Source organism: Ochotona curzoniae, unplaced genomic scaffold, assembly GCF_017591425.1.
Source record: "Ochotona curzoniae isolate NIBS_2020 unplaced genomic scaffold, NIBS_Ocur_1.0 patch56, whole genome shotgun sequence".
Lineage (NCBI taxonomy): Eukaryota > Metazoa > Chordata > Mammalia > Lagomorpha > Ochotonidae > Ochotona > Ochotona curzoniae.
This window is the reverse complement of record NW_024467035.1, coordinates 211882-225135: the sequence shown is the minus strand read 5'-3', so window position 1 is coordinate 225135 and position 13254 is coordinate 211882. Positions and strand designations below refer to the sequence as shown.

Below are 13254 nucleotides of genomic sequence, written 5' to 3'. Positions count from 1 at the left end.
TATTTACATAATGAAACTCTTTTAACTATTTATCTTTATCTAATCAAAAGTTATTCAGGACACCTTAGGAAACAAATCAGCACATTACGAACAGCAGCTTAGAATATTACAAAAAAGGTGATACTAGTTGCAGTATTCCTGAGTGTCCCAATGATACAAATTTTTACTTTAAAATTTAAATTTTCAAATCAGAGAGCTGCCAGTGAGTCATGCATCTCAGTCCCACAGGAAGCAAAAACCCATGGAAACACATTTACCCTTGCATACAAACACATACACAATGCTGTACAAAACATCAAGACTTTTGAGAATTTAGGTTTTTTGTGTGGCATCTACCCTGGTGCCTTCTATTGTTCTTTCATCATGAATGTTGCTAAAACTGTATAAAGCACAGCGATTTACAATAGGACTGGGGTTAATGATACATGTACAATTACAGCTACACAGTAGCTGTGCAGGAAAGGATGGATAGCTGTATCATTTACACAATCATTTATATATCATTTGTATCGCTAGTAATCTCAGCAAACACATGAATGTTAAGTACAAAGCAGAGTACATAAAATCACACTGATTAGTAACAAATTTTTTGCCAGAACACTCATCAAAACCACTTTACTCAGTCAATTCGTAGAGTCTTCCAGACCTTTCAATTTAGATTGTTCGGGGTCTCTAACAAACACATAAGAATTTTTGGATAACCAGTAGACAAGACAACTCATTCGATGGCTACTGTTCATTGAGCACTCAGGGGAAGCAGCTGCGTATTAGATACTTTAGGAGCAGTAACTGGAATTTAAGCAACAATGCTACATTAGTGACCATGGGAACACCATGCTTGTCACCATTTTAGACTTGTTGACTTGATCAAGACGGGAGCATCAAACAGTGCTAGGCAGATACTAAAGACCTATTTACTTTTCTAATAGTTTCTACTAGTCAGTTAAAGTGTGGGGGACAATATTACAAAATCATTCCATGAATAAAGAAAATGGTCAAGAAAAAAGTGTGGGACTGATGGCCTTCTATGAGATACTTCCATCTACTTTGGATACAGAGAAACAGACATCGATCTGTTTAACTCAAAGTTCAATACATAACACTTCCCCAATAATATGCTAAAATATTTCAAGGGCATATACTAGTTTTTGGAGGACTGGCAAAATAATAACAATGAAATTAACATAATTAAGTCAGCCTGTCTTCACTCCTCTACTCTCTGCATCTGTAGTGGATGCTTTGTGACAAGTACATACACAAACAGGCCAGCTTACACACACACACACACACACACTCAGTCCTCTGCCCTCAGGTAGCTGACCCTTTAGGCTATCCTTTTCTGACAGGTGTTCTTCATTTGAGCTGAGCAATTTGATGAGATACTTAGGGAAAGGAAACACTTGCAGGTATTTTGCAAAGTTGGAGAGATGAAGACATCCCAGGCAGCCAACCTCAGGAGGGACTCGCTCTCCAGTGCTACTCACAACCAGCCACTTCATATTTGGAGCCAAGCCTCTGAATTCCTCAGCATATACACTTGCATCCAGACAGACTCTTCAATGATTCTAGCTTTCCTTGTCTTCTATTGCTCTCTTCTCAGTGCTACAAATGATTCATCAATGTAGCCAACCATCGTTTCATCAGTCATTATTCATTCCCCATGCTTGTATTTCTTGAAGTTAAACTCTCCTCTCTGCAGAAATTCTGGCTGATAAAGCATCATTTCAGAGTTTCAGGCCAACTTACATGTATGTCACTGTTTATTTATCCATTTAAATTTAGTACATTGTCATTTCCTGAGTACATAAATGGTTGAAAATATCCTTAAAACAGAAGATGTGACCTGAAAGGTTGTTCTATCTTTCAGTTACAATTAATGTATATCTGTGTATGTGAGAGAGACAGACAGACTTCTGTAAACAAAAATCATTAGAACACAGCTCAGTGTGTGTTGGGTTTCTGGCTCTTCCACATCTCTACTAAAAATGACATTTCTAAACATGAATGAAACCTTTGTGATCAAAACAGATCAGTTCTGTAGCAGAAGGGTGATCAAGTTTTTCTTGTTTCTTAAAGATAGCAACTTAGAATTCATTTCGTCACAAATGTTTCTAATGTTAGTATGTATGTTTCTGAAAAAGGATGCTGTACCTAAAGCTGGAATTTCCATCTTATAAAAGACAACCCTGAGTGAAAATAATACATATGAAATCAAGCAATTATAAAACTATATGATCTACTTTTGGATATATAAAAATATATTCCTACTTGTAGCTTTTTTCTAAAAGGGGAAATTCGTTCAGAAACACTTGGAAGGTGATTAAAGAATGGCATACATAATGCACACTCAGAAATGATGTAAAATCAAGTCAGGACCTACTCCTAGGTCTTGCAGGGTATTTCCAACATTTTCTCCCAAGAGTTTGAATGTTTCTGGATGTAGGTTTAGCCCTTTTATCCATGTAGATTGGATCTTAGTGTATGGTGATAGATGTGGGTCTATCTTTTTGTTTCTGCAGGCTATCAGCCAGTTGTCCCAACAACATTTACTGAAGAGGCCTTCCCATTTGCTTGGATTGTCGTTGGTCTTTTTGTCAAAGATTATTTGGCTGTATCTGTGTGGGTTCCCTTTTGGTGTTTCTATTCTGTTCCATTGATCTTCCTCTCTATCTTTGTGCCAGTACCAGGCTGTTTTGATAACCACTGCTCTATAGTATGTCCAGAGGTCCGGAACTGTGATTCCCCCTGCTAACTTCTTGTTCTTTAGGATGGTTCTAGCTATTCGTGGTTTTTTGTGTTTCCAGATGAACTTTTGAATCATTGTGTCCAGTTCTGTGAAGAATGTTTTGGGCAATTTGATTGGAATTGCATTGAAAATATATATTGCTTTTGGTAGTATAGACATTTTAAGGACACCAAAAGCAATAGCAGTTAAGAACAGAATAAACAAATGGGACCTCATCAAACTAAGAAGCTTCTGTACAGCAAGGGAAACAATCAGCAAAGTAAAAAAGCAACCCACAGAATGGGAGAAGATCTTTGTGCACTATGTAGGGGATAGAGGGCTAATCTCCAGAATATACAAAGAACTCCAAAACAACCAAAACACCAAAACAAACAAGCCACTCAAGAAATGGGCACAGGAAATGGGCAAACATTTCAAAAAGGAGCAAGCACAAAAGGCAAACAAATATATGAAAAAATGCTCAAGTTCCCCAGCAATAAGGGAAATCCAAATTAAGACATCAATGAGGTACCACCTAACACCAGTAAGATTGGCCCACATAAAAAAGAACACCAACGACATTTGTTGGCGAGGATGCGGGGAAAAGGGAACCCTACTCCACTGCTGGCGGGGTTACAGGTTGGTACAGCCTTTATGGAAATCAGTCTGGAGAACACTTAAACAACTCAAAATCTGCATACCATATGACCCAGCAATAGCACTCCTAGGAATATATCCAAAACACCTGTTTCACGACAAACCAACATGCACCCCTATGTTCACAGCAGCACAATCAGTAATTGCAAAAACATGGAAGCAACCGAAATGCCCATCAGCAGAAGATTGGATAAGAAAGCTTTGGTTCATCTACTCCATGGAATACTACTCAGCTATTAAAAAACAAAATGCAGTTCTTTGTGGCTAAATGGGCCCAACTGGAAACTATAATGCTAAGAGAAATGAGCGAATCCCAAAAGGTTAGATACCACATGTTTGCCTTAATTTAACCTGTAATATTTTTTTGAACCTGTCATTGATACTGTCTCAACCCATGTGTTTTGAAAAATTGAACTTGCATTATTTTTAACATATTGTTTACTCAATACTATGTCAATTAATTCCATAACATTGTATATTGTTGCTGATGTTTTGTTGGGGCTTTTAACTGACCGGGATTTTACTCTGTTAGCTCTACTTTCAGACCAGAGAAGGTCTCCCCAAGAAGCAGTTGAACTTATCTGGACAATAAGATCCTGAACTCTATGTTAGGTATATGCTTGCAATGAAGGAAACTCAACTGAACTTGAACTGTGGTTATGCAGCAAGGGGAGGAATCCCCAGGGGGGGGGTTGTGGGAGGGGTGGGGGTAATCCCAGTGCCTATAAAACTGTATCACATAATACAATGTTATTAACAATAAAAAAAATCAAATGCAAGTACCGATATGAAATGAACATTACTAGTGGCTCCACCATTTTTTTTAACTTACCAGGTGGCATGGTATAACAGGGTAAGCTTCCACCTGAGATACAAGCATCACATGTGGGTATAAGTTCAAGTCCTAGCTGCTCCACTTCCAATCCAGCTCCCTTTATAGGGGTTGAGAAGGCAGAGGATGCTGGTCCAAGTACTTGGGCATACTACATTCACATGGGAGGAAAGAAAGAGGCTCTTGGAGCCTGGATCCTGGCTTTGGACCACAGCAGCACCTGCTATTGCAGCCATTTGGGGAGAGAATCAGCAGATGGAAGATCTGTCACCATCTATGTTTCACCTGTGACTCTATCTTTTCAATAAAATAAGTAAAAATTTTTACCCAACTTGTTTAAACTACTAGAGGTAATACTGATAAATGTAAAACTAAATGATAAACAATTGAGCTGCTAAATAAAGTGGCTTTAATTTCTCCACACACAAAAACAATAAAATTTTATATTTATCTATTTTATATACTCATTTTAAATTTAGAAGCAATGCTGATATCTGATGCTTTAAGCATATGGCTGTTTGAAATATGAAATATTAAGGAAACATATCTTCATTTCACTAAAATTCATTTTTATTAAGTCTTATAAAGAAGCTAATTACCACACATCTTGAGTCAAGCTTCATGCTATAGACATTGTTTAAAATTCATGAAGTATAGACCCAGAGTGGGAGCTTAATGGCTAAAGTCATCGCCTTGCATGTGCCTGGATCCCATATGGGCACTGGTTCATATCCTGGCTGCTCCACTTCTCATCCAGCTCCCTGCTTGTGGCCTGGGAAGGTGGTTGAGAACGGTCCTATATGTTCAGACCCTGCACACATGTTGGGGACCAGAAAGAAGCTCCTGGATCCTGACTTTGGATAAGCTCAGCTCCAGACGTTGTGACCACTTGGGGAATGAGCCAGCAGATGGAAGATTTTCCTCTCTGTATCTCCTTCTCTCTGTAAATCTACTCTTCCAATAAAAATAAATAAATCCTTTTGAAAAAATGATGAAGTGTTTATAGTAGAAGATCATCAATTTCTTTTGGCACTCACCTCTTTCATTACATGAAGATCAACCACATTGTGTGCCACTTGGTAGAGAGATTAGCTTCCACATACAGGAGCAGAACATATTTACAAACATTTACATAAGCCTTACTTCATTAATGAATGCAATTACAGGTTTGTTAATCATCCAGCGTAATCTTATTGAATTGATAAAAATGGTAAGGCTTTAGTTTTTTGGTTTTTTGGTTTGTTTTGTTCCAATTACTGCAAACCTGGCTTTCAGGAACTGAAAATATTATTCTATGTTTATGATGATATAAATTTATTTTTGCAGAAAACTAAACTTGAAAGTAACTTTCCTTATCATTTACTTGATCTACTAAATTCTACAAAGTCTGTGAAGTCAAGTTTTGCTTCCCTATTTTATTCTCCCTGAAAACTCATCACCTCCATACATAACCTTTCTCATGTTCCCTCTGAAATTCCACCACATACAAGCAACATACCAACAGCCACAATAAGCAACCTCTTGGCAGAGTTGCCTTCACAAGATAAAATCAAATCAGAAGCAGGAAAAAAAGTTTTTGTAGGGCTTGGCGCAGTGGTGCAGTGGTTAAGATCCTCGCCTTGCACGCCCGGGATCCCATATGGGCGCCAGTTCTAATCCCGGCAGCCCCGCTTCCCTTCCAGCTCCCTGCCTGTGGCCTGGGAAAGCAGTTGAGGACGGCCCAAAGCTTTGGGACCCTGCACCCACGTGGGAGACCCGGAAGAGGCTCCTGGCTTCGGACCAGCATAGCATTGGCCGTAGTGGCTCATTTGGGGAGTGAATCGTTGGAAGGAAGATCTTCCTCTCTGTCTCTCCTCTCTGTATATCTGCCTTTCCAATAAAAAAATAATAAAAATAAATCTTTAAAAAAAGAAAAATTTTTGTAGAGATATAAATCAGGGTAAAAGTATATGAATAGATATAGATGAAGTCAACCCAAGAAAGCCTAAAAAATTCCTAGAAAATGGTTGCCAGGTATTGAATGATGACTTCATGTTAAAAATGATTATTTGTGGGCCTGGCACGATAGGATAGTGGTTAAAGTCCATGACTTGCACACACCTGGATCCCATATGGGTGCCGGTTCTAATCCCGGCGACCCTGCTTCCCATCCAGCTCCCTGCTTACGGCCTGGGAAAGCAGTTGAGAATGGTCCAAAGCCTTGGGACCCTGCACCCGCATGGGAGACCCAGAAGAGCTCCTGGCTCCTGGCTTTGGATTGGTTCAGCTCCAGCCATTGCGGCTGCTTGGGGAGTGAACCATGGGACAGAAGATCTTCCTCTGTCTCTCCTCCTCTTTGTATATCCACCTTTCCAATAAAAATAAATAAATCTTTAAAAAAAAAGATTATTTGTGTATTCTGAAGCAAGCTTTCCCTTCATTGCAAAGTATCTTCCTGTGCATTATGTTAATAATTACCAGAGTTCCAAGTGTTAGCCACTAACTTAAAGTTCTAAGAAATTACTATTTAATCATGTTAAAATCAAAGCCAGAGATTACAATTATTGATCCCATTTTACAGATGAACAGAGTGAAGTAAAATTAATAGTATATCTTAGATCATAAAGAGCTAATAATACAAGAAATTAAACCAACAAATCAGTCTACTATAGTATATTGCTTCCCTATATTATAAAGAAGCCAGTAATGCATAGCTCATGGGATATTCATTATTGGGGATACATTTATGAATCATCTATGGGCCATTAAACCCCAATATTGGTTTTAATGCTGACCAACATTTTTGAACAATGCAATAGCTAACGTTTTTTTTTTTTAATTTTAGTTGTAGTTTTTAATTTAGTTAAAAAGCAGAGAGACACACAAGAAAAGAAAAAAAGGGTAAGAGAGCAAGAGAGTGACAATGTGAGAGAGGAAGAGACAGAGACCTTGCATCTGCTGATTTATTTTCCAAATGCCCCAACAGCCTGAGCTGGACCAGGTGAAAGACAGGAACCCAGAACTCCAGCTGTTTACCCCAAGTGGGTGGCAGGGACCCAGGCAGCAAGCCATTATCTGCCGTAACCTAGCATATACTTCAGCAAGAAGACTCAATTACAAACAGAACCAAGATTCAAACCCAAGCATGCTGATAAAGGATACAGACTTCCCAAGTGCGTCTTACCCATTGTACCAATGCTCACTTCTACTTTCTCAAGTTTAAGATACGAAATATGTGAATGAGTCTGACTTGTTTACAGCTTTATGTGAAAAAAAATGGGTGAAAGCAATTATGATTTTTAAAGGTATAGTAATACCTACATTCTTAAGTGCATTTATTTCTTCACTAATATTGACTGAGTATCAACCATATACAAGAAACTGTCCTACTTGCTAGGAAAACTTTCCCTGAGATTTTGCTCTGAGTCTCATTACTGAATATCTATGTATGATAAAGGCAGGGACATAGAGGTAATGATATAGCACTATTTAGAAATAATCGCTTCAATAACGCCAGCATGGGATCACCATTCTAGGCATCAAGACAAACAGCAGGCTGCTGGAAACCTTGATTTCAAGCACTAACGAGCAGTGATGGCCAACCAAGCAGCAGTCTGTTGTACCAAAAGGTCGGTGAATCTTTATAAGAATCTTTCACAAACTATCTCTTTTCAATTCAGCTTGTTTTATTCACAGTCATGCTGCATAGCATGGCAGAAAGTTTGCTTCTGGCTTGACTAAACCCTTAATTACTATGCCCAATATCAGATCAGTTGGAGTCAGTCTTCAAGTGTGACTTACAGAAGACAGTTTTCACTAAGGTATAGACACGTGGACTCACATTTTCTCTTTCCTACCTAAAACATTTAAGCAAAACTGAGAAAATGTCATTGCATCAGTGAATTAGTCCGCCCACTCAATAGCCTCAAACCACAGGTTAATTTGAACTACTCAAATATAATTACTCTAAAAAGGAAAGGATTCATTACTTTTGTGGTATTTGCTGGTTCATTGCACCATTGTTGGAGACTGTCAATAAACAAATTACATCTACTACACTGCCCTTCTGCTGAACATGTCTCCTGAGAATAACCACTTGCACATTACACTTTGTCACATTTTTCTGTGTCACCCATATTCACATGCTCTTCAACATTTTAGAACACATACAACTCAAAACTACATTTACTTAAAACCAATGGGAGCAATCTGAGTAAGAATGTTAAATAAAGCATGTGTGTTGTACAAGACTGTTTATTAAGCAAGAATTTCATGAAATTGCACAATTTCAAGTATAATAGATGACCAATTTTTTTTCCCTTGAGAAAATGCTCGGAATTATCAGAATCACAAAGGATCCCAATATACAAAAAAGTTAACTAGCACTGCTCTGCAAAAACTACTTTAATAGCTAAAGTTAAAGATAACGGAGGCAATCAAGGGTAAATGTACCTTCACACTTACACACAACAAGAGCTCAAGTCGAACACATCTAGTTTGCTATCTGATCAGTTGTTTGAAGTGTAAGAACTTATACCTAATCACCCATATTGCTTAAGGAGAATTCTTACAAATAGATATGGCAAAACGGCTTTGTAATCTTAGAATTGCTTTTTTACTCTCATGTGCAAATATCACTTCTGCCCCACTGAGACATTTTAAAGATATATCAAAAATTAAATAAAATAATAAAAGCAGCCTTTGCTACCAGTCATACCTTGCTTAAAGAAGCTCTGCTTTCCCTTCGAGTTTCCAGATCTTGCAAATTACAATGCAAGGTAGGATTTCAGGGAAGAATCGATATCTGTTGCAATACACTTTGCAAAAAGATTTTTTTGAAAAAGTAGCAAAACAGGATTTAGAGAAAAAACAGAGAAAAGGATTTTTAAAACAAATCTCTTCTAATTATTCAACACTCAGAACAAAAAAAAAATCTCTCTCTTTACTTTTTATAATTATGTTCTGAATTCCGTGAAGATTCAGTAGTATCAGATATTGGAGATTTCAAATTATGCAAGTGTTGGGAATACTGGTGTTAAGAAAGAGACTTTGCTAAAAATGCTTCCAGCAGAATCAAAGTTTAGCATATTTCGAAATTCAAGAAGAGTCTGTCATGAACTCAAAATATTCATTCTAGTTACAGACAAAAGATACTAGAAAATACATGATGGGGAAGACTCTTAAAAATAATAGAGCTTTCTGAGAAGAGTGAAAATGGCATTTAGAAAGAGGTAACTTAACAAAAAACAGTGTCCATAGAAATAAAAAATAATGAATGAAAAACTTACATAAATTAAATAGTAGAGAAGGTGAGCATATATTTACTAGGGCTAGTAGAATCCATTCATGTGGAATAAATGAAAAAAAATAGTAAAAGCAGAATATCAATGGTAAATTTGATCCTATATAGGATTATCCTTGTAATGGTATCCAACTGAGTAGTCCTCAATTCCAAGGCATTGCTCAAATAGAACAGAAGTCTCCAGGAAACTCCTTAGAATTGTGTGACAAATGAAGGAAAAATGAGAATTAACCATAGATTGTGAAAGCTAACATTTCTTTACCCAAAGGAGGGAGTGACATAATGGTTGAGAGAGACTAAAGCACAGAGAGAGACAGACAACTCTTATTCACTCAATGATACCCCAAATGCCTGCAACTCAACTGGTCTCCAACTACTTCAGCAGCCATCTTTTGCTGCTGTCTGCCAGGGTGAAATTAGCAGAGCAGGACTGCATCAATACACTCCATTATGGGATGCAGCCTCCCAGACAGCTTCTTAACTGTTAGGTCAAACACTCCAGATGATATTTAAAAGAAACATTCCTAAGGAAAACAGGTCTCACTGAAATGAGCAAAAAGTTAAAAACAAACAAAGAAATTGTTATCTAGACACAACAGCTGAGAAATACGAGCCATAACTATGTTTCAGAAGTTCAAGACATTAACCAAATGCTAGGAAATCAACGCAACTTTCGTTCATGCCAGCAACTTTCTAGTTCAGACATACCAATGTCTGGTCCTCAGCAATCACTTGGCTCATACTGCCTTTTATGCAACAAACTGCCAGGTCATCCATTCTTCTCAAACTCCATAAAGCCACTTTCAGTTTTCTTCACTTTCTGTCAGCTTCCTTCAATATCATCAATTTGCTCCCTCAGAAAATGACCTGGAATCTTCCACTGCTCAAGAGATAGAATCCACCAGAGGAGAAATCATTAGCTTTACATGCCTTTATTCTCCTTTCTAAGTCACCAGAAATGGGGTATTTTCCTGTTGAAACTTATTTCCCTCCCACACTTTAATTTCTTTGAATGTATTCATATAATGTAAACCAATTCCATATATTTCATAAACACAGATTTCAGAGGCTACTTATCACTCTACTCTCCTTCCTACCTAAAATCCCACCTCCCTTCCATCTCCCTTCCTCCTCCACTTCTCACTTACCATTCCTTTCTTACTATGCCAAACAAGGAAACATTCTAACGAACTCATAACAAAACAATTTGTTGGATGCACTACAAACTTTATTTCAGTCTAAATCAAAAAGCACCTGATCAAATTTGGCCCATGTGTGCACTTGCATGGGCACACAGTACCAGCTTTGATCTCAAGAGGACATGACCTTTTAGCTTGTAGTACAGCCCAGAGATATATTTTCACCAGTCTATTGGGTCTGTATCTTAAGCCAGTCTCATAAAAAAAAGTACACCAAGTATGCCAAAATATTCAAAAGGCAATATCAAAAATTCTTTTACATAACACAGTTGTCAGAACCAGATCAGAAATTTTCCTAGATTCAGTGATGATGAAGGCACAAAAGCCTGGAACAGAATCTACGTGGCATTTCTCCTGCTGTAATGTCTTACATTTGTACTCAATGATCAGTACCTTTGCAATAACAAGAAAGTTGGATGATTGGAACTGACCATAAAAACCATGCAATATTAAGAACATTCAAATTTTATGCAACCAGAGAAGGATTAGAACCTTTGAAAATCCAGGTTATATAACTTAATTTTAATATTGTATTTGTATTTCTAGTATGTGTGCAAGTATATGTAATTTGAGCACCTAAAACTAAAGCAATAAAATTGTAACGCTGAAACACTAAGGCATTTCAAATGTCTTTTTCAAATGGACTATGAAAAATATCCACAAATATCCAACCTGTTAATTACCATGTTTAACTATTTTTAAATAGTTAATACATTCTTCTTCCCTTAGTTGTTATTTTAAGACTATCTGTACAATCAGAACTACTTCCTAAGTCATTTCAGCATCTGAGGAATCAGATGCTGAAAAAAATGGGCTTTAAAAAATGGGCTCTGCACAGCGGCCTAGCAGCTGAAGTCCTCGCCTAGAATGTGCTAGGATCCCATAAGGGCACCAGTTCTAATACTGGCAGCCCCGCATCCCATCCAGCTCCCTGTTTGTGGCCTGGGAAAACAGTCAAGGACATCCTAAAGGCATGAGACTTTGCACCCATGTGGCAGATCGAGAAGAGGATCCAGGCTCTTGGCTTTGATTTGGTGCAGCTCCAGCCATTGAATCCTCTTGGGGAGTGAACCAGCAGGCAGAACATCTTCCTCTCTGTCTCTCCTCCTGTCTGTATATCTGACTTTCAAATAAAAATAAAATAAATCTTTAAAAACATTGTCACTGATGTCTTAATATTAGTATTAATGTATGTTTTTTAGTGAGTACTCATTCCACCAAAGCCACTCCATCAAATGCTGCTGTATTTCGTGATTTTTACTCCATTAATGGGGTTTTAGTATCATTCATCCAACACACACTAATACTAAGTTGCCAAAGGGGCTGATGCAGTGACTTGACATGCTAATCCTCTGCCTGTGGCGCCAACATCTCTTGTGGATGTAGGATCATACTCGACTGCTCCACTTGTGATCCAGCTCCCTGCTTATGGGCTAGGAGAGTAGTAGAGGGTGGCTCAAGTCCTGGGCCCCTACACTCACGTGCAGAATCTGGAAGAAGCTCCTGTCTTTGGAGCAGCTCAGCTCTGGCCATTGTGGCCATTTGGCTTACACCTCAAAGATCCCTGTCTCTGCCTCTCTATAAATCAGCCTTCTAAATTAAAAAATAATAATAATAAATCTTTAAAATAGATTTAACTACCAAGATTGCACAGGAAAACAAACTTCGTATTTTTTTTTTCTCATTCTAAGTATGCAATATAGTCACATATTTTACTGGCGAGAAAAGTTATACAAAATGCATCTAAGTGAAAAAGAACTCAAGTATTTTGTAAGCTTTTTTCAACATATCTCTGTAATAAGACATTAAAATAACATGGCATACATTCATGATGTTATCTATTCAGATATTCTCAAAGGAGCAAGGATTTGGCACAGCAGTTAACACATCCCTTGGGATGCCTACATCTCATTGGAGTGCAGGGTAGAGTTCTGTATGCTGTCCTTTCTCTGCAGCTTCCTGCTAACAACATCCAAGGAGGCTGCCAACGACTGCTCAAATTCACGAGCCATGGCAGAAGAGAGAGCACAGCTGAGTCCAGGGCTCCTCACTTGATCTGGGCTAGCATCTGCTGTCAAAGGCAATTTGGAAGTAAACCAGAAGATATAACATCTCTCTTAGTTTGTCCCTTTGTCTCTCTGCTTTTCAAATAATTTAAATTTTGTTTAATTGATTATAAATAAATTTTTAAAATGTTAAACTATCTTCATAAATTACCATCATTTAAATTTTAAAAGCAAAGATAAAATACAAAGAAGCTACTTACATAATTTCAGATTATGTGCATAACTATGTTTCTGCATTTTCAACAAGAATATGTTCACTCAAGCAAACAATGTATTTGGGAAAGAAATATTTTCAAAAGTTAAAATGGCTATTCTGGAAAATATGTATTTTTAAAACAGTCTGTAGTTTTAGACATCCTAAAGTCACTGAGTTGGATCCAGAGATATTTTTTTGTAACAAAAATCTTCCAAATGCATATTTCTTATGCATATTTATGCATACACAATTAAGTTGTTGATGTATAACCAGATATGCACTCATAACATGTATATCG

General features: G+C 37.5%; 1 protein-coding gene across 4 annotated transcripts in view; it reads right to left on the bottom strand.

Moving 5' to 3' along the window:
- The window catches only part of LOC121168093 (receptor tyrosine-protein kinase erbB-4), a 984643-nt gene that overhangs the window by 770136 nt on the left and 201253 nt on the right, over positions 1–13254 (bottom strand). The window lies entirely within an intron of this gene.